The sequence below is a fragment of the Delphinus delphis genome, chromosome 18 (assembly GCF_949987515.2).
Source record: "Delphinus delphis chromosome 18, mDelDel1.2, whole genome shotgun sequence".
NCBI lineage: Eukaryota > Metazoa > Chordata > Mammalia > Artiodactyla > Delphinidae > Delphinus > Delphinus delphis.
Window position 1 is genome coordinate 38,612,614 of NC_082700.1, and position 22,401 is coordinate 38,635,014.

Consider the following 22,401-nt stretch of genomic DNA (forward strand, 5'->3'; position numbering starts at 1 on the left):
GTTCATGTTATTGTTATTTTTTTTAATCACTAACTAGTTCACTTTACTTAAAAATTAGAAGTCCAATTCAATAATTATTATGTCCAGTCCAAAGCAATGATCGTGATTTCTGTTTGATTTGAATTAAAAGTTTTTTCTAACTCACCTTGGCCTGCTTCAAACTTGTCTATTGTGTGAAATGGGGTTAGGGTGATGTTTTTGTAATGTCCTAGCTCTTTCTCTCACTACTTTAGATATTAAAGTGCCTCTGGCAATTCTATGGTTGAAGTAGAAATACCAAGAAGAGGTAAAAAGCATGAAAGGACTTTCTTAACTAGTCCTGTTGTGGTAATCCAGCATTGGCGTTTTATGCCTTCTAGGATTTTAAACTGACTCTTTGATTTCAGGGTAGTGGTGGGGGATCTTTTGTACATATGCACCCTCTCAAGCTGTGCTCCCATCTCTGCAGGTTTTTCTGATAGGTGGTTCTCTTCTCATTGACATATGAAGTTACATTTGTATCTTCTATCTGCTGAAGTTTTCCTCAGCCAATCTTTTAGGAAAATCTAAGCAAATTCCATACCAGCTCTGGTTCTTAATCTTTCATGTCCTCTTTCTTGGTCCCATAAGGAAAACATACATGCATCTTTTGACTTCACATATCCAGAAGGTCAGGCCATATCCAAAGAGGCAACTACTCATCTCACAGCATTTGGCGGAGCTGGTCAAAAATTCTCCTTAGATTTCTTGGTTCTGGTTAGTCTAAGGACCATTGAACCTGTGGTTCCATTGTCTCAACATTTGCAGGACTTGTGTAAAGAGGTTGGATATGTAGGACAGCTCTTTCTAAACAGATTTCCTAGTCTGCAACTTCCCCTTCTCCAATTTTAAAACATCTCTTATTAGCATTAAGGCAAGGGTCGCAAAACTGGTTCTTGACCACCTCTTCTGCACATGGCTCCTCTGGTCTTTGGGCCTCCTCCAAAATCAAGACAGGAAAGCTCTATTTTAAACACACTGGCACAAATGGTTTTAGGACTTTTCTATGTAGTTCACCAGTTATTTTCACGGAAGTAAAGGTAAAAAAAAAAAATGTATGCTGCAATATGGTTAAGCTAAGCTGCCCTAGGCCAGGACTTTATCTAATAGGTGCAGTTACTCATCCAACAATTTCTTAAACCTGGAAAATAGCACTGGGTAAACTGCCAAATAGGAGAAGACATGAGAGATTCTAAAGCTGGGGGTAGGGGGGAAACTTTCAAGCCTGCTTGAAGAACTCCCCAGAATTTTTACCAATCCTGTCACATGGAAAAAAAGACCCAAGGGAAGACACACCCTTGTACACTGCAACACTCAACTCAGCACAGTGACTTCACCCAGAAGAATCACGTTCATAAAAATGTGTTAAACCAGAACAGTGCTCCTTGCTGGAGAAGCCATCCTTATCCATGATTGGGAAGGAAGGATAAGAGTCAGATAAGGAAAGGTGGAGCCCAGAGGGCCCCTGGAGGCTAACACTTCTTTTGACATTTAAAAAGACTTTAATTTTAACCTCTTTTGCAAACGTCTAGAGGAGAATTCATTAGACTAGCCTAGAAACACTGAGATCCATAACTAAGCAGTAATTCATATTAGTATAATATTATGATATATTATCTTAAAATTCTGCAGTCACATTTTTGTAATTAACTTTGAAGAATTTGTGGAGTAAGGTACAGAGTAATTGAAGCAATAATCTTCAACAGTAATAATCTTGCTATGTAGATCTAAACCATTTCCATTGTCTTCAGTGGCATTTTCTGTCTCTTGAAGAGTCATGATTTTATAGCAATCATGCAATATCCATATAAATTTGTATTATCTATAGAGTTATTAAGTATTATATCTGTATGGATTCCTAGTTTTTCAAATATAATTATTCTTAAAAATAATTAAAATTTAGTAATAATTTCATAGTAACTTTTTTCATTATGCATTTTTTAAAGAAATTAATACAAATGGTATCATGTGGGGGAGTTTTTGGAAACTTAAGCTTTAATATACCTTTAGACTTTAATGTAGCCCTCTGGCAACCAAAGAGATAGTGTCTCTATGTTCTAGGCACATCTGAGTCCTAGTGCATACTTAGTCAACTGTCCCACAAATGGCACACACACATGCAATATTTCTTGCAGTGAGTTTTGTCAGTTTTTCTGCATAAAAAGATTTATCCCATTCCCAAATAACAGAATTAATCATATTTCCTTAAAAAGTTAACTTATTAATATGATTATGCCCTCCATGTAAAACTCAATAAAACCATTTATTCTAATAAAATAGTAAGGGGATTTTCAATTGAGGATTTTAATTTTTAAGACATATAGCTAGAATGATGAAGAAATTTCACCAAGTTAAAAAGAAACAAAAACAATTATGTAATCAGATTGGGAGCAGTTTATTACCACTAATTCAGAATTAGGTCCTAATCCTGTCCCATTGAGAATCATGAATGGAGTTATTTTTTCATCTGTTTTTCTTTTAAATGCTAATTTTAAGCATTTTCTCCTGTTTAATGATGTTCAAATTTTCACATTGTATTTATATTATTAAAGCCCTGACTGTCATATGCTTCTACCTCTATCTGGACTGGGTATGAATTCAGCTGGTGAATTTCTCGCTAAGGATAGTTTTGATACCTGGTATATTTATGGGTAATATTTACTGAAGTCTACTTATGAGTCAGGAATGCTAGTAAATGTTTTAATATATTGTTTATGATTCCACACCAGTATTGCAAGTTAAATAGTATTATAAGTAAATTATTTGTCAAAACTACTTAGCAAGTAGCTGAGGCATAATATGAACTCGGGAATGCCTAACTTCACAGGTTATGCTTTTACTATTCAAAGAAACCACCTGCAATGTGCACAGGTTTTAAGACAGTGTGTAATACAATATAGTCATCACTGACATTGAGTTTTAAATTTGAGGACACTAATCTCATTTTTAAGAGGAAGTTTGAGACATTGAATATTACTAAGATGAGTCGTAAGACGAACAACTTGTGAAAGAACTATTTCTGCAAGGATTACTTGGCACTGGGCTAATGAAAATTAGACCTTAATAGGACCCCGCAGCCCACACAGTATAAAATTATTTTATACAGAGGAGTAAAAAGGGAAGTGCTTGGCCTAAGTTACATAGTTTGTGAGTCAAGAATAGAACTCATATATGTGGAGTCTTACTTAGTCTTATTTAGTCCTCTTTTCGTTGGAACAATTTTTCTTTATCATGGTACTTATATCTTTTCCTTAAAGAGAATCTGTGTGATTAGTTGATTCACAATTGTCTCTCCCATTAATCTCTAAAGACTATTTGCTCACCTTTCTATTCTCCAGGCATAACAGTACCTGGAATATAGTAGGACAGCAATGTATATTTGTTGACTAAAAAAATAATATTTCACAAACACACAAATATACAGTGAGACAAATTAAGTGTTCTATTAAGATAAAGCAAATAAACAAATAATAAACCTAGGAAGTCCTATATCATGTTAACTGTGGTTATCTTCAGTTTGGAGTATTAATTTATTTTTAATTGTCTATATTTTCCACAGTTTTAATAATGTAGTCAAATTATATTTTTATTTTGTAATTTTCATGGAGAGCACCTGATACAGAGCTGAGAAAAAAAATCATTCTTAGAATAAAGTAAAAAATTGTATTAAAAATATTTTTTCCTGTCAGTCTTAAAGATATAAGACACACATGCTAAGAAACGGAGAACTTAAAATATTTGAGCATGAGATTTTAAATGAGGCTGTCATTTTGGGGAGAAAAAAAATCAAGTTAATAAAATTTTAAAATACTCCAGCAAAATCCAGAAGAAAAACATAATTACCCTATCAAATTTCAGTCCTAAGAAATTGTACTAATCCTAACCTTCAAGAAAAAAAATCACTAACCATAATATGCTTTGGGAATTAAACATGAATTTGATTTTTGGGGCACAGCATTTTATACAATAATTTTTATGAACTATGTTTATTTTTTTTCATACATACCTTGGGTTGAACTAATTATACTAACCCAAAGAAAATTTTTCAGAGGTTTCATATTGTCACCTGTTATGTTCATTTCCCCATGGGATTTTTGTAATCAATTCAGGGTGATCCCACAATAGTGGCCCCTGAGTTAATGAATCTAGAGTTCCTCAGAGAATGGTATAGAGAAAAAGTAATCAATCTTACTGTGCTTTGAGTTTAAGGGGAAAAAAAGACAATAAAAGAACAAAATTTGATTTTTTTACTGCTATAAAACTTTAATTTTTTGCTTTATTAAATATATTTTTCTAAATGTAAGTTAAAAACTATCTATTACTAACTACTTTCCCCTTAAAATCAGAGAGGTCAGAACATTTTCTAGATTAAGTCATGTAGATCACAAACAAAATATACATCTACTCATCTCTTATGTATGTATATACGTATATATGTATCTATCTATCTACCATCTATGTTCTATTGCTAATCACCACCAACTTAGTGTCTTAAAACAACGCACATTCATAATTTCACAGTTTAAGTCAGGAGTCCGAACGTGCCTTGGCTGAGTCCTCTACTCAGGGTCTCAAAAGCCTGCAATCAAGGTGTGAACCAGGTTACTTTCTCATCTGCAGGCTAAACTGTGGAAGAATTTACTTCTTAGATTTTTCAAATTATTAGAAGAATTTATTTCCTTGCAGTTGTAAGACTGAGACTATCTCACTGGCTGTGTGCTGGAGACAGCTCTAAGTCCTTGGAGGTCACCCTCAGCTGCTAACCACATGTGCCTCTCAACATGACTGCTTACTTCTTCAAGGGCAGTTAGAGAGACAGTCTCTAGAGTGAGTTTGTAGCAATATGCATTCTTACATAACTTCACATATTCACAGGAGTGACATTCCATCACTGTTGTCATATTCTATTGGTCATAAGCAATTCTCAGGTCCTGCCCACACTCAAGGGAAGGGGGATACATATGGTAATGAACACCAGGAGGTTGGGAACCTGAGGGGTCACACTAGAGTATGTCTGCCATAATTTATATAAGACTTAGTAATTCTGAAATATCTTACAATTCAAGGTCTGTCATTTAAGATCCTTTATTCACATGACTTTTCCATGATTCGTTCATTTGTTTATTCATTCTGTAAACACTCATGCAGAGGCTACTATGTGTCAGGTACTCTGCTAGATTCTGGGGACAGGCATTAAAACCAAGGTTCAATAAACTTAAAAAAAAAAAACTGAATTACTGTGAGAACAAGAGTTCTAATGTCAGTTCCTTGGTAGGAGAGGCCTTGAGTAAATTTGCGGGAACTTGTAAAGTTCCTGAAATTGTTTTGCAATTTTATTTTCTCTGAGGGGCAGGCTATGAGCATTTTATAGACCATAAAAACAAGACAAAAAAAAAAAAGAAATATTGACTTTTGAAAGAGAGAAGATACTAGATACCAATAACATTAGTGAACTAGAATAAATGCCATTTATAAACATAAAAAAGTGGGGTTTAAAATAGAATATGTCTTGAATAAGAAATCAATAAAGATTCTATAGAGTGATACTTTAAACAAGTGACATTGGATAAACAGATATTGTTTAAGCAAATAAAATATGTATGTGTGCCTCTGTGTGCGTGTGCCTCTCTGTGTGTGTGTGTGTGTGTGTGAGCACCCACTGGCAGTGCAGGTTTCTTGGTGCTATGAAATGTCATGGCTAGTTGGGTAAGCAGTGAATAGTTCAGTATTTTTGTGGCACATGCAGTTATGCTTAGCTCCACCACGTGGTCTCGGGTTCCTAACCTCCAAAATGGGGCTATTAATATCTTTGAGAATATTGTTATGAAAACTAGTTATTTGATATAAATAATCACTTAACACAGTGCCTGAAACACAGATGCTCAACAAATGGTTAATATACAACTGTTCCAGTCTGTGACAAGAAATGAACCTGGATTGAGATATAGGTTGGACCAGATTTTGAATGATGGGGAGGATAGAATACATTCTAATTGGATACAGCAGATAAGAGAATAGAAAGACTTGATGGTATTCCATGATTTTAGTTTGCTAGACTTACCGGAAAATTACACAATTAAATAAATTAGAGAATATGAGATAAAAAAGCTCAGCTTAGGAAACAATTCTTAAAAAGTTTAAAAATTTGGATAGGTGTAAAAGTTCCTAGATAGATGTATCTAGGAACTAAGAATATGATTCTGAGTTGGAAACTGGAAACTTACAACATAGAAGGTGACTGAAATTTGGGGAGTAAATGTAGTTATGAAGATAGACAAGGGACTATCTTCGAAGGGATTATCTTCTTGGAAGATAGTCCAAGAAGGAAATCATGACAAACAACATTTAGGGCAGGCAAAGATGAGGGTGGAGTGGAGTGAGAGCAAAGACAACAAAAATTAGGGTAGAATGAAAAGATATTTGAAAGTTTGGGGGAGGTTTGAGTCCTAAACATAGTCAGTGTTGGCTTTTTTGGGAGGCACTGTGGAGTTGTGATTAAGAACACAGACTGTGGATTCAGAATAACCTTTTATCTAACTCATTGACCCTGGGTCCACAGGGCTGTTGGCACATACTGCAGGCTTGGTTTACAGGTATCATTATTTCTGTATTGTTATTATTATCAATAGAGAGTGAAAATATGTAGAAGAATCAAAACATTTAGCAAAAGTTTCCAGTCAAGTGTTCAAAGTTACCACGGAGAATTTTGAAATGCAAAATCATTGTTATACCTTAGAAGAAAAAAAATTCTAAAAATGTGTTTCAAATTCTGAATACTTTATATTTTAAATTTTTTTCATGGGACTTTTTTCATACTCATCATATCTGATGGGCAGTTCCGGAACACCACAGTTTGCTAAAGACTGATAAAAACTTATATAGTAAAGCATATTTATACTCCAGTATATTCATTATTTCACTTTAAATAAATTATGTTCACTTTATGATTTTAAAGTATTTATTATAACATTAATTATTCAAAATACACTTTTTGTTTCATTCCTATTTTATTTTTAAGAGGATTGCAATGAGATGACTTTATCTTTTATTACTTAAAGTGGTTAAAACTGGCTGTAAAACCAGCAGGAACACAAGCTTTCTCTGCTGGTAAGTTTTAGATCTCATCCATTTCAAGTATGACTTTAATCCCAAAAAGAATTAGCTTTGAGTACTTGTTTATCATAAATATCTAGAAGTAGTTAGTAATATTCAGTAGCATTTGAGCCTGTTGAATTGGTCACTGAACAGTATGCTCAGTGTTATAGTAGAAAAATCTGTAGGAACAATATGCCTCCTAGTGTAAAGGAAGGGTAATGTCAGCTTTCATTGGTGTGCTGTAAAGACTTTCATTTCCATAGCTGCCTGCTGCCATGTGATTCATTCTGCTAAGGGTGGGTAAATAGGAATGGCATTAATTAACCCTGATGTGTGGTCTGCCTTAAAGGAAAAAAATATTCTTTGTATATCAGTGTTTATAATAATTTGAGAGTGTTAAAAGTGATAAACAGATAAGCAAATCAGTAGCTGTATCTAAAAATAAGGAGCTTACTGATTTCAGTAACTCTTAGAAATATTCTTTATTATTATTACTATTTTTTATTTTATTCTATTTTTGGCTGCATTGGGTCTTCGTTGCTGCACAAGGGCTTTCTCTAGTTGCAGCGAGTGGGGGCTACTCTTCACGGAGGTGTGCAGACTTCTCATTGCAGTGGCTTCTCTTGTTGTAGATCATGGGCTCCAGGCATGTGGGCTTCAGTAGTTGTGGCATGTGGGCTCAGTACTTGTGGCTTGCAGGCTCTAGCGTGCAGGCTCAGTAGTTGTGGCACACGGGCTTAGTTGCTCCACGCACGTGGGATCTTCGTTGACCAGGGATCGAACCCATGTACCCTGCATTTGTAGGTGGATTCTTAACCACTGCTCCACCAGGGAAGTCCCTTAGAAGTTTTCTAAAGCCATGTCATAAGAAAAACATGGAAATAAATTACTAATTATAAAGGATCTATACTCAAAATCAAACTAGTATCTTTTATCTTGATATAGAAAAATAAATAAGAGAAATAAATTGTCTCGAGTTTTAAAATAATTTGAAATTTTTGAAGAAACCACAGATACTTGTCTCAAATGTTCCAAATTAACCTTAACACTATTTTGACACGTTTCTGTCAGTGGATTGAGAATTATTCAGATTAGTGTGACTGACAAATACATGAATGTCCAGATTTTAATAACTCTAAAGTTGCCAGATGAAATACAAGATGGCCAGTTAAATTTGAATTTCATATAAACAATATTTTTTTCAGTCTAAGTATGTCCCAAATATTGCAATATTGCACAGTTTCTTGCAATATTTGGGACATACTTAGACTGGTAAATTATTCATTGTTCATCTGAGATTCAAATTTAAGCAGCCATCCTGTATTTTATTTTTTCTAAATCAGGCAACACTACCCTAAAATATGATGATTTAATAAAATAGTATTAAATGAATTAAATAATATAATTTAAATATTATGAGGAAATCTACTTATGGCATACATTTAATTACAATTAAAATTCAGAGCAGGGATTAGTCAACCTTATGTTAGAGTTAGTTCTGTGATACTGCCCCAGGTAGAGACATCATTGCTTTACTTTAAAAAAGCATCAGTTCGTAGTATATTTCTATGTCCAGAAAAGAATCACAACGTTAGAGGTTCAGTTTGTGCTTATACTCAACAATATAAATGCATTACTCCACCATTGAATGATAACTTTTATGTTGTTAACAGAGAAATTCTGGTTAAAGTTTTTTGTTGTTTTTTTTTTTTTTTTTGCGGTACGCGGGCCTCTCACTGTTGTGGCCTCTCCCACTGCGGAGCACAGGCTCCGGACGCGCAGCCCCAGCGGCCATGGCTCACGGGCCTAGTCACTCCGCGGCATGTGGGATCCTCCCGGACCGGGGCGCGAACTCACGTCCCCTGCATTGGCAGGCGGACTCCCAACCACTGCGCCACCTGGGAAGCCCTGGTTAAAGTTTTTGATTCATGATTTTTTTTTTGTTTGTTTAATGGTCTGTTTGATACATCATATTTTAGGATTCTTTATGTGTTCACTGACTTTTATATACTTTCTTTGCCTTCAGGATCTAATCTATGATTTTTTAGGATCTGACGGCTTCCAAGGGAAACTGCCAACATGGGTGGAAGGCAGGGGGAGATAGAGACGGGGAGAGGGAGTGAGGGGGGGAGAAGGGGAGAGACAGAGTTTTAATTTGTTTCTGGAATTTTAAGGCGTTGGTTGCATATCTTAGTAAAGATATCCACTTAGAATATATAAATACATTTTTAAGACCTCTCAAGTACGACGCTGAGAGGAAATGTGTGGAGAGCCATTAGACTGAGTACAAACCATGCCTCTTCCATTTGCCAAGCTGCATGACTTTGGGCAGGTTGCTCTGGCCCAGTGGCCTTGTCTGCAGCATGGGAGGAGCATAAGACTTTTATCTCATAGACTTGTACAGATTGCAGGTTAACACATGTAACTCAGAACAGTTCTTGGTTCACAGTAAGTCTTCAATTATGTTAGTATTATTGTAAGAATTAAGTCAAACTAAGCAGTTACCTAAGCAAACTCTTTGGCTTCAGTTCTGTCCTCATAATTAATACACAAGTAAAGAACATGAGACTTATCCTTTCTAAATTCCAGTTTCTTCCTGGCTAGTTGAGGAAAGGTAGGTGTTGCTTTTTTAGTGAATCTTGAATCATCAAAATAATATCTTAGCTCTGCATTTCACCTTTCTTACATAGACAGTCAAATTTTGTTTTTAAAATGTGTGACTTAGCACCAGTTGTTTGAAATGTTACATAGATTTAGTCTAAAAAAGCTTTTGAATGGAGAGAATTTGGTATTTCTATAGGATCACTCCAAGCATCCACAAGTGGGTTTAACTGGTAACATTTAGTTATATATAAGGGATATTAATGAAAATCTTATTATGTTCCAGATTCCTGATCTTCAGTTGAATTTTGAAACTTTACAGATTTATTCCTACTAATTGGCCAGAAAACTCTTTATTTCTTTGTAATTAGTAATAACCCAGCTCTCAGTCAGATCTGCAAACAGGCAATATACTGTACTTTGGGCAAATTTGCCAGCTAATCTCTGCAAATTAAAAACACAGTTAAAAATAACATAATAACAATTTTGATTTAAATGCTCATTAGAAGGAAAGAATTAAACCATAAACTTCCTAACTGCAGGCACTGGTTTCACTGATTTTTTTTTTCCCCCATGTTTTTGTGTTTTGACATGAACTGGTATTTTATCATTCCTGAGCATTCAAATGAAAAACCCTTTCACATTAGGAATAAAATAAGAAAACTTGAACCAGCTTTTAAAATATTCCAGGAATGAAAAAAAAAAGTTGCTTTAGTCAAGGAAGAGAGTAGATTATATTTTATGTTTTTAAAGATGCAGTTTTAGACTAAACCAAATGACAATTGTGAAACTATGTCTAGGGACCAAAAATAGATGTAGGGGGCCCACAAAACAACAAGCCCAGGCTTAAGAAAGGTAGCATCCTATCATAGGAAGAGTGATGCCTCATTAGAATATTTCCTCAAGGCCTCTTTTTTATTAAGGAAATATATTTTTAAATAAAATCAAAGAGGTATCTTCATTCAGAAGAGGATGTTGAGTTCTGATTTAAGCCTTAAGAAATACCTATAGAATATCTCACAGTAACTCTTCAGTAATCTCTCCTAAGTCAAAACTATTGTACAGTAAAAGGTTATGATTTAAAATAAGAAGTTCAGGTATTTCGAGCCAGAAATACCAATACTCCACATGCAGTAAAATCCTGACCTAAGCGGCAAGCAGCATAAGAAAGGGGGAAGGGAAATTAGCCTATAGTCTACCCATTTTACGTGATGCTAGCACAGTCAGAAGGCTTTAGATCTTTAGTTCTTTCATTGTCCAAAAAAGGTACAGAAGGTATGAAGGTGTTTTATGATGTGCAGGGCCCTGGGAACACCTGCTTCAGAATAAGGCAAATCAAGGTTGACACTGACCCTGTACTTTCTAGTCATGTTGTGAACTTTCAGTGTCTCCTCTCTCAATCGCTCTTTCTCTATCTCTCTCTCACATGTGTGCTGTTTCATTATAATAATAATATAATTATCTTAAATAGAGGATGTTAGAAATATTAGAAATGATATAAGCAGAGTGTCCTGAATATGGTCTGGCAGATAATAAGAGCTCAAAAATGTCAGTATTACTGTTATTAAGTAAGAAATGCTATCTCTCCTCACTGTATCAGTGTCCTCACACCTTCCTTCCAGTGTGATGCTTCTAATCAAATTTGAGTTGATAAACTGAAGAGGCAATTTGAGTAAGTAAATGAGGAAAAACCTGTGGGATACTTCCATGAACGATATACTAACGTGTTTTGAAGAACATAGGGGAATGTATTTCGACTGTTCTGACATTTTTATTTATTTTCTAGTTCTCAAAAAGAATTATTTGTAATGACTTTTTTCAATATGAAATCAGAGGAAAGGCAATATGCATGATTATAATAGTTTAGGTGGTATTGAATAAAGAGCTTTAAAATTCTCAAATAGTCAGCTATTCAAAATAATCTGCCAAATGTATGTAGAAAGTATAGCGTTTCATAGAGTCTTTAGAACTAAAAATCCACGACTGTTTTCCATTATGTTTATCTTTATGTGGTAAACATTCATAAATTACTGATTCATGTTACACTAATAGACATATAAGTTATAGAAATAGTAAATTGTGAAATAAAATTGCTGTCAAGATATGACAAAATACAGGGCTTCCCTGGTGGTGCAGTGGTTGAGAATCTGCCTGCCAATGCAGGGGACACGGGTTCGAGCCCTGGTCTGGGAAGATCCCACATGCCGCGGAGCAACTAGGCCCGTGAGCCACAACTACTGAGCTTGTGCATCTGGAGCCTGTGCTCCGCAACAAGAGAGGCCGTGACAGTGAGAGGCCCGCACACCACGATGAAGAGTGGCCCCCACTCACTGCAACTAGAGAAAGCCCTCGTACAGAAACAAAGACCCAACACAGCCAAAAATAAATAATAAATAAATAAATTTTTTAAAAAAAGATATGACAAAATACAACATCCACTTTTGTGATACATAATTTTTTTAAGTTAACAAAAATATATATTTTATTTGTAGTAATTTAATTTATATTGTACTCAAAACACTATTGTACTCAAAACACTATTGATATTGTACTGTATTGATATTGTACTCAAAACACTATTTATATAAAAATCAAGTTTTCTATTTCATTTGGAGTGTTTTCCTATTTTCCTTATATCTCTAAATTGCTTGTTTATTTGGCCTCAAATGAACTGCAGGCAGACAGTACTGATTTGCAGTTAGAGAGCCTGGTAAGTGGCATTGACTTTTTCATTTTTACTGAATTGCATGGGTACCTGGATTACAGTGTTTCTTTTCTCCATGGCTAAGCATCCCCTTCCTCTCTGATATTAGCTACAATGTGTGCTCACCCTCCACAGCTCATCACAGACTCACAGCTGTGCTGACACACACTCAGAGATCTCACATAGGACACACCAAGCTGGGGTCCCCATGGAATGAAAGGCAGAGTAAAGGAGACCTTAAGAGGTCCCTTAGCCAATTCCTTTGCTAAAATTCAGGGTTATATTCTATAGAGATCATCTCCTTTCTGTTTTCCTTATTGACAGTTACATTTTCCTTATCTCACAATTCAAGATACTGATTTTGATCCAAAATAATTTAAATCTATTTCCCAACTATTTTAGGCATGGTTACTTCCTGGTTTTTACTATAGTGATGGGCAGGTCAGATGGAGCAGCACGCCTAAAGAGTCCTCAGTTTGCTTCTGGGCCTGAGTGTAGCTCAGGGTATCCCCTGTTTGGAGGAGTTTGACAGAACTGTCTTCTATTAGCCTTTAGGGTGAGGTTCAAACTCTGTCTATTCCCATCACCTCTTTCCTACCACTATTAGTTTGGGGAATTGGAGGTTTGAGTGAACGATGTGACTTGTTCTCTATATTCCAAGCAACTGGAACAAAACGTTAACTATAATGCTGCCTCTTTGTACCAGTAAAGCAAAATGAAGATACATTTTTAATACTAAATTTTGTTGTTTTACTTTTCTTGCAGTGTTTATTCAGATGAAATGTGTGTGGTCATAAATATGTAGAACCTTATAATTATTTAAAAATCAGTATGGTCTCCTTGAAGTTTTAGACATTAGAATGTTTCCCCAGGCAATAAGAGCAGCTTATGGAAATTACAAAATGTATTAAAAGTTTAACCTTAAACCTGATGATACTCTATAAACTTTTTATAATCAGTATCATAGACATCTAACTTGTAGTTATACTGAATTTTTTATATATATATAGCAGGTTCTTATTAGTTATCCATTTTATACATATTAGTGTATATATGTCAATCTCAATCTCCCAATTCATCACACCCCCACACCTCCCCCTGGCACTTTTCCCCCTTGGTGTCCATATGTTTGTTCTTTACATCTGTGTCTCTATTTCTGCCCTGTAAACTGGTTGGTCTGTACCATTTTTCTAGGTTCCACATATATGCATTAATATACAATATTTGTTTTTCTCTATCTGACTTACTTCACTCTGCATGACAGTCTCTAGATCCATCCACATCTTTACAAATGACCCAATTTCGTTCCTTTTTATGGCTGAGTAATATTCTATTGTATATATGTACCACAACTTCTTTACCCATTCATCTGTGGATGGGCATTTAGGTTGCTTCCATGACCTGGCTATTGTAAATAGTGCTGCAATGAACATTGGGGTGCATGTGTCTTTTTGAATTATGGTTTTCTCTGAGTATATGCCCAGTAGTGGGATTGCTGGGTCATATGGTAATTCTATTTTTAGTTTTTTAAGGAACGTCCATACTGTTCTCCATAGTGGCTGTATCAATTTACATTCCCACCAGCAGCACAAGAGGGTGCCCTTTTCTCCACACCCTCTCCAGCATTCGTTGTTTGTAGATTTTCTGATGATGCCCATTCTAACTGGTCTGTGATGATACCTCATTGTAGTTTTGATTTGCATTTCTCTAATAATTATATACTGAAATATTTTTATCAGCTTTTATATGTAACTCTATCTCTACCCGTCCATCTTGTGTTTTAAAGGGCAAATATGCCAAAGAACATGCAGCTATGAAATACCTCTGACTCAAGTTCTTCCCAAAGTAGCAAATTTCTTCTTTGTACACTCCATTTATTCATTCATTCTCTCATTCAAACATTTTTATTTATTTAAAAAAATATTTCATTTATTCTAAAATTTTCATTTTTTCATTTATTTATTCAGACTTCTGGAAATTTTTTCTGAATGCTTACTACATTGCAGGATGTTTGAAGAAGCATTTAAAAATGTGGTTCATTTTATTTGCTTTTTTCTACATAGGTAATGCTCAATTTATTAATGCTTTCTATGAAAAAGATGATTATATATAAAATATGTAGTCACATAATAATAATTAAATAAATTATTAAATAGCCTCACAAATGACCAATTCCTTTACTGGAAAATTTCCTCAGTCATTTTGATTATTTCTTAGGCATATACTAGTTTGAAAAATTTGCTACTTTCCAGTAGCCAGAAATCTGTATTGTATTCCTTTTAGAAGATGTTTAGAGTTTGGAATTCTTTGCCCATAATTAACTGAATCACATATATTTTGAGACTGATTTATTAGTACTATGAGAACACTGATCTATAGGAATATAAGATATTGATCCAGTGTCTTTATGTAACTAACATAATTAGTTAGGACAGCACAGAAATTAGGACTAACTTTGGTAAAATGCAGTATTTTATGCCTGAGGAGGCTTTATTTTGCCTCTACTATGAATAGTTCATAATTTTTTACCTCTAAGAACTGTAATTGCTACCACATGTTTAATGAAAGAAAAGTAGGAGACACTACATAATTTGTAACACAGTATGAACTTTAATAACAATATTTACCATTTATTGAGTACTTAGAATATGTTAGGCAATGAGATAAATTCTTTTCCCAGCCGAAATCATTCTATCCTCAGTGCAACCTTAAAAAATTGTCATTTTCCCATACAAAACAAACAAACAGGCTTATTTATATTCATGAATTATTGTCTCAAGGTCACAATGCTGATAAGTAGAGGATAGGGTCTTTAACTTTCAACTACTAAATTAACTGCCTCCTCAAGACACTCTTAGCTAATATTTTACTTTTAATCTAAATATTTTTAAATTAATCTAATAGTTTTTCAGTGAGGACATTTAGTGTTTTACAGATCCATTAAAAACCAGTCAATTCTGAACTCTTGACTGTGAGTAGGATATGCAATCTCAGATTAGTCATTAGCTAGAGGATTTTGATTTTCACATCACACGACACAAAAGAGCCACCACAATTTTAGTTTAACAACTTATTTTAATGTAATGTGCAGAAGCATTAATACAATGGCTCTCATTTCCTTGTAACTTTTGTTTAAGCAATGTTTAGATAATTTTGATATGAATTTTCAAGCTTCAGATAAAAGTTGTTATTTAGGCTAGGATGGCCTACTTAAAAAAAAAAAGAAATGCCACCTAGTTAGGTTGCAAATAAAATACAGGATCCAGTTAAATTCGAATTTCAGATAAATGATGAATAATTTTTTTTTATGTGTATCATGAATGATCTGGGACATACCCATACTAAAGGAATGTTTATGTTTATCTGAAATTCAAATTTAACTGGGTATCCTATATTTTATCTGGCAAACTTATACCTATGGAAAATGTTAGTTATGCCTTGCTATGATTAATTATTGATGATATTGCACACAGATCTGGGCCACCATTACAGTGAGAGCAGAAAGAAGATCTACTAATTCATCTGATATTACTAAGAAGCAAGTGGGTTTTACTCCAGAATTCCAGTACTATTCCCTTCAGCAGATTTTGCCAAGCACTTGTTGCCATCTAATGTATTTAGCAGTTTCCCCAGTTAGAATGAAAGCTCTGTGAGAAGTTGTGGCCAGTGCTGTATCTCCAGTGCCTACCACACAAAAAATACTCAATAAATATGTGTTGATGAAATGGATGAATGAATATGAAAAGTGCTCACTGCAGTTATATTCATATTATGTATTCAGCATATATTCAGGAGGAAAATGTATACATTTTTCTTACCACTGAGAGACACACAAAAAATGTTGCAGTGACCCTCTGTGCCAGAGGCAATGAACCAGCTATTTGTTCCCACTGCCTGTCATCCTAATTCTGATTTTGTGTGGGAAAAATAAGTGCATGGGTGAGCCTTGTTCTTCTGCAAACTCTAATCCCAAGGACCATTCACAGATGAAAGGGCTGCCTGCAGCTTGAAGAGTTGCATGAATGCTGATGGCAGCCCTCTGATTTTCTTTTCACTCTCCCAAACTGCATTTTAAATACTACAAATCTTGGCAGACCCTCAAGGAGGTAGATGCCCCTGTTATCCAGAATAATGAATTGTACTTGAAAAAGTGAACTCAGCCAATGTTACTCTTGGAAAAAAAAAAAAAAAATGGCACTAGCACATGATAAATGAATACCTCTATCCAACACTGGGAATTACAGAAGAAAAACTGCCATCAATTTGAGCCACACATGACATTGTATAATATTGTTTTTATATCATTAAGTCTATTAAGATAATGTATGGAAAACATGTTTATTCATCTGGCAAAACTGATAAATAAATAAAACTGTTAAATAAATAACCAGAGAGCCAGTTCTTCTGAATAGTCTGTCATGTGGACACTTCATTTACTGTTTAGTTGAAGGCTGAACAGGACAGAGCAGGAGCCAAGGAGACAATAACTTTTAAATATAGATGAGGGTTTATTATTAAGCCTACAGTTCAATATTCGTAAGAGCTGTTTGTAAAAGTCATGTATCATCCTTTGGTGTTTTCTCCTTTGTCTTTATCTTTGTGTCTTTCCTTTCAGAACTTTAATTCTTAACCTTTGTATTCAACGCTGTAAAATATCATAGGAAACACATACAAGGGGTCCTCCTTAGGAAACACATACAAGAGTTACATGTATATTACTTTTTGATTTTCATTATTACCAAAATGTAGCTTCTCTATAAATCCAATGACTTTGTCCTGGAATAGCATAACTTGGGTCAGTTCTGGTACAAATATTATTTTGGTTAAGCATTTGCTCAAATATTTTTAAAACATTAAAAAAGAATCGACAGGGGCTTCCCTGGTGGCGCAGTGGTTGAGAGTCCACCTGCCGATGCAGGGGACATGCGTTCGTGCCCTGGTCCGGGAAGATCCCACATGCCGCAGAGCGGCTGGGCCCGTGAGCCATGGCCGCTGAGCCTGCGCGTCCGGAGCCTGTGCTCCACAGCGCGAGAGGCCACAACAGTGAGAGGCTCGCGTATCGCAAAAAAAAAAAAAAAAAAAAAAAGAATCGACAAACCACTACACTTCATATATATGTGTGTGTGCACTAGTTTTGGTAAATTTGCATTGAAGGTATATTTGATATGCCATAAATATTCCAGTAATTAATATTATTGCATTACTATAGGAAATTTCAGAGATAATAGTATTTTGAAATATACTTTAGAGCTCAAGGATTCTGAATGCCTCACTTTCTCCCAAATCCCAGAAACCTAGTAAATGTCATGGTTTTATCAGTATACGACTACCTCATCTACTTGGAACTTTACAGTCCTACTTAGAAGCAAGTATTAAATCAAGAGAAGATACTATGGAAAGTGATGCAATTGTTGCTCCACCAGCAGAGATATCTTTGAAAAAATTGTGCATAGAAAGATACTATACTTGAAAAACATATAGCTAGTATGTTTCCATTGAATGATGGGCTTGAGAAGGAATTTATCATTTGCTCTATTTTTCCATATAGTTTAATTTTATATTGCCTATTTTTATTTCTTATTGAGGAAAACAGCCCTTGTTAATAGTTTTTTTTAATTACTTTTTTACGCTAGGTTAATGGGTTTTGGTAACCAGGTTAAAATAAATTAATTACCCATCTGGTCATTAACACTGCTTTAGATTTATATTAATTAGGAGAGCTATGCTAATTCTGGATGGAAATAAGAGTATAATTAGTAATAGTAATTTACCTTAAATCATAGAGATTTCTTTTTTACATTTAGGTAACAGAAAAAAATATGTCAAATAAAAATAATTATTTGTCCCATCATCACAATGAATTGATTAAAATAAATGTGCACATATGTAACTGTTTATCTATATACACATTTAAATTATTTTTAGAATATTCTACAAAGAAATATTACAGTATGAAAAATCACATGTTGAGTCAGGTGCATTGGAAAAACATATATTTCAACCTGGAACAGAATCTCTCCCTTTGAAGCACACAGAAGAACTCTGAACTGTAGTTGCTGACAGAGTCAAAGAAAGCATCAAATAACAAAGTGCCAGAGAAGGGGGAAGTCTGAGAGTAAGGAAGAACAGACCGAGGTTGAGTGCTCACTTTGAGGAACTATATCTTAGAATATAAATTTGACAACCTAAAATATAAATTATATTATAAAAAGCAGTATTTATAAAGAGGAGTCAAAATATCTATCACAAATGACAAAGAAATGCATAGTTATAGCCACGTCTAATTAAAAAAAAAAAATCACCAAAGAAAATCAGTAGAATAAAAGACCACACCTATGTTTAATTGAACAGTCATATATTATGATTTTATGTACTTGTACTTATGATTTGTATGACATTATCATGTATATTTTGATTGATTTTGAACTGCCTACTTGAATAACAAAGTCAAATAATGTGAGAAATTCTGTAAGCAATAAAAATATAAAACTCTTCAAAGATAGTTGTCACATACCACATTTTATTTAAACCCTTAGACTTATGAATAAGTGTCATAATCTGAACATGGAATATAAAAGAGGTAAAAAGGGGCCTGTTTATAATAATGAAAATACATTAATTAAAGCTCAAATATTCTTTTAATGCTCAGTGAATGAATTTCAGTGTATAACTTGTAAATGCATATACAGTCAAATATTTCTATAGGATTTCTTCAATGTACATTAAATACAGTGAAATAATTTTTAATGACTAAATTATCACTATACTTTGTAGGTGGAAGAAATCTGATAGTATAAGTGAGGATATTCAGAATTTTGGAAAGATGAAACTGAATACATCCAAGGAAAATTCAAATCAACTTTAAATGAAAAAGTTAGGGCCACTTTATGGTTATCACAGCCACATTCTCCAAGTTAAAAGGCAGCTAACTATAAATTAACTAAGCTCTATTGGATTTCTACATGTTTAATAGTCAGTCTATGCATAATCATAACTAGCACCGAAATAAGTATTAGTCTTAAACTTTTTAACTCTGCTTTCCCTTTTTGAATGCCTATGACTTATTTTCTTGATTATGCACTTAGAATATTTCTATCTGGCAAAAAACCTTTTAAGAAAATATTAATACAAATAATATGCTCCATATGTTAAAGTATTTGACTTGATTTTATTGTGACACTAATGATGACAGAGTCATGAGAGAGGATTCACTGTCACAATAAAGGCAATTACAGTGAAACTAATATCAGTTTTTTTTTTTTTGTTGTTGTTGTTGTTTTGGGCGGTACACGGGCCTCTCACTGTTGTGGCCTCTCCTGTTGCAGAGCACAGGCTCCAGACGCGCAGGCTCAGCGACCATGGCTCGCGGGCCCAGCCGCTCCCCGGCACATGGGATCTTCCCAGACCGGGGCACGAACCCGTGTCCCCTGCATCGGCAGGTGGACTCTCAACCACTGCGCCACCAGGGAAGCCCTAATATCTGTTTTTAATGTTTGAAATAATTAAATTAACTAAGTTAATTGCACTTGTACTATATGGAAATAGCCAGTGTCATTCTCTAGCAAAAATTCTCCTGAAGAGGGAGTTTGTGTATTAAAATACATTTTAAGAAGATCTGCAAAGCGCATAGAGAAAAGTTAAATACTTATTTTTTAAAGACAGACAAAAGCCACCAATATGTTTTGCAAAGAATACCTCTCAAAATTCTTTATATCCATTGGGAATAAAATCTGGAGGTCATTAGACCCAACCATGAACGATCACCTAAATAATATGATCCCTGATGCGACATATATGTTTCATGAATAAAATATTGTAACCTGGTTTAAAAAGACACTGCAAATATAAAACAATATTTTCTTATAATATGACTTCATAGAAGTGTACAAATGAATCCCAGCTGTGCCTCTGGGAAAGATTTGTTTGTTCATGAGAACCACTGGAAATGAAATTATATAGTCTCTCTTTCTCTCCCTCAAACTCTCTCCATTCTTCCCTCCTTCTTTCCCTCCCTCCCTCCTTGGAATGTTACAGTAATTAAGAAAAGAAACATGAAAAAAAAATCTTAAGGTTAACTGTTCTCAAGTAAATTAGAGTGCTCCCTGGGACTTGTGTGTAATTTCAGTCTCAATGCATAAATCTAGAAAAAAAATTACAATGTGGTATAAAGTTAGCTTCCTTTGAAAAACACACTTAATTTGTTTGTCTAAAGTGTTATAATACATGTGTTTTCTTGAACACATAAGAAAGAGTTCAGGCATAAAATCTGATGCCAATGTCTGTACCAATATCCATAATTACTGTTCATAAAATAAAACACAAAACAGATATGACAATATAATGCTCTACTTGTGCAGAATATGAAGCAGGCCCAACTCCTAATTGCTAGTATAGGGCAATTAAGTATTTTATGATGTACTTACATAAAATGTTAGAAGAAAAATATGTAATTACAGAATTGCTTGAAGTGCTTTAAGTTTCTATTTATCTTTTGTCAGCTTATTAGAAATATAAGAAAACTAATCACCAGAAATAATATCAGCAGAATAAAATATGATTTTTTTTTGTTTCCTAGAAAAAAACATAATTGAAAATCAGTAATATAAACTGCTAGACGATTCCTCAGTAGACTCTGTGGTACTCAAATATTTTGTCTTTGAATTGTCTCACAATGAATTCTAAATCCATGGTTCTTATCATGAATCTTTACACTTGAGTTACACATTCTGGAATCCAAATCACTTTGGAAGCCTGCACAGTGTATTTAATAGTTCTTTCTTGGTCTATTGGTCTAATAAACTCATTAAAAGTAGTTAGATGCAGGAAAGCTGTTTAATTCCATCACTGGAATGCGTATTCCACCCATTCATTTGTGCTTTTATTGCTTTAAAATTTACTGAGGGTTTATATGTAACTGGGAAAGGAAATATAAATGAAATATGGTCTCAATCTGAAAAATGTTATAATTGAGGTAATGGGGCATTTGCAAGCATAATACTATAACAATCAAATGGCTTACCATTGTTGAACACTGAAATTTAAACCCAATCCTGAAATCCCTCTTTAATAAAATGTTAATAAAATTATATTAGGGACAAAAATCTATCACAGAAGAAATTGAAGTACTAAAAGTTTGCTTCTGACATTTCTCCTCTCTAATATATATAGAGCATTCACATAATTAAATTGATAACATTAACATAAGTAAAATGATAGTTCATGGTTTAAAAATTGTTAATTAATGAAGTATAATATAATTAAATATTTTCAAGAAGTAAAATCAGTTGCAAACATAAACACAATATTAATGTTTCATTTAATAACTTCTGGTAGTTGACAACCACTATAAAAGTAATCTACTGAGTGATAGACTAAGACCTTAGATGTTATAAATATTTCTGAATAGAGAGTTTAAAATTTGGGTTTTTTTTAATTTAAAAAATTCCTCAATCAGAATAAATACATATTGAATTCCTAGAGAGGAAAATAAAAGGTTTTGTTTTTAAGGGATGATCTTGCAACTGTAATTCATAACTATATCAAGTAGTAAAATATAGAGCCCAATTTATGTTATGGACAGTTAATGAAAATCATGCTAAATGGAGAAAAACATACATTACCACTACATATTAAAACAGCTTCAACATTAAAATAATTTAAAATGTTCAAAACTATGGTTTTGTAAAAGAAACCATTCTAAGTTTCCACTTAGATGTAAGGAGAAAAATAAATTGCATGATTTTAAATTGTATACTTCAAGTAATTGTTGCAACAGGGAAGCTCTCGGGAAAGCTAGCATTCTCCTAATTATATGCTACTTCGATTATCACTGTCTTTCCTTTAGAGCAGTTTTATAGATACACTGTACTAATCAAAGCTATTTCAATTTAGCAATATAAGGCAAATAATTGCAAGGCAAAATATATGAACTCATTCTCTCAAGTTCCTGATGTGGTACTTATGAGACATTTATGTAAGATCTG

The 22,401-nt window shown here is 34.0% G+C and overlaps 1 protein-coding gene across 1 annotated transcript in view; it reads left to right on the forward strand.

Moving 5' to 3' along the window:
- PCDH9 (protocadherin 9) overlaps nucleotides 1–22,401 on the forward strand; it is a 984,388-nt gene that overhangs the window by 644,797 nt on the left and 317,190 nt on the right. The window lies entirely within an intron of this gene.